General features: G+C 53.2%; 1 protein-coding gene across 1 annotated transcript in view; it reads left to right on the forward strand.

Annotated features, from left to right (window-relative positions):
* The window catches only part of NIPBL (Nipped-B homolog (Drosophila)), a 195,033-nt gene that overhangs the window by 171,322 nt on the left and 23,177 nt on the right, over positions 1-534 (forward strand). The gene's annotated exons all lie outside the window — the stretch shown is intronic.

A 534-nucleotide genomic window follows, 5' to 3' on the forward strand; every position in this document is an offset into this window, starting at 1 on the left:
ACACCTGTAATCCCAGTGCTTTGGGTGGCCAAGGCAGGAGGATCACTTGAGGCCAGGAATTCACAACCAGCCTGGGCAACATAGTGAGACCCTGTATCTACAAAAATGAAAATTAAGGCCGGGTGCAGTGGCTCACACCTGTAATCCCAGCACTTTGGGAGGCCAAGGCAGATGGATGATGAGGTCAGGAGTCCCAGACCAGCCTGGCCAAGATGGTGAAACCCCATCTCTACTAAAAATACAAAAATTAGCCAGGCATGGTGGTGGGCACCTGTAATCCCAGCTACTCGGGTGGCTGAGGCAGGGAGTTGCTTGAACTCGGGAGGCAGAGGTTGCAGTGAGCCAAGATCGCGCCACTGCACTCCAGCTTGGGCAACAGAGCAAGACTCCGTCTCAAAAAAAAGAAAAGAAAAAAAGAAAATTAAAAAATTAACTGGGTGCGTGGCCGGGCGCGGTGGCTCAAGCCTGTAATCCCAGCACTTTGGGAGGCCGAGACGGGCGGATCACGAGGTCAGGAGATCGAGACCATCCTGG

This window comes from Colobus angolensis, unplaced genomic scaffold, assembly GCF_000951035.1.
Source record: "Colobus angolensis palliatus isolate OR3802 unplaced genomic scaffold, Cang.pa_1.0 Scaffold230, whole genome shotgun sequence".
Lineage (NCBI taxonomy): Eukaryota > Metazoa > Chordata > Mammalia > Primates > Cercopithecidae > Colobus > Colobus angolensis.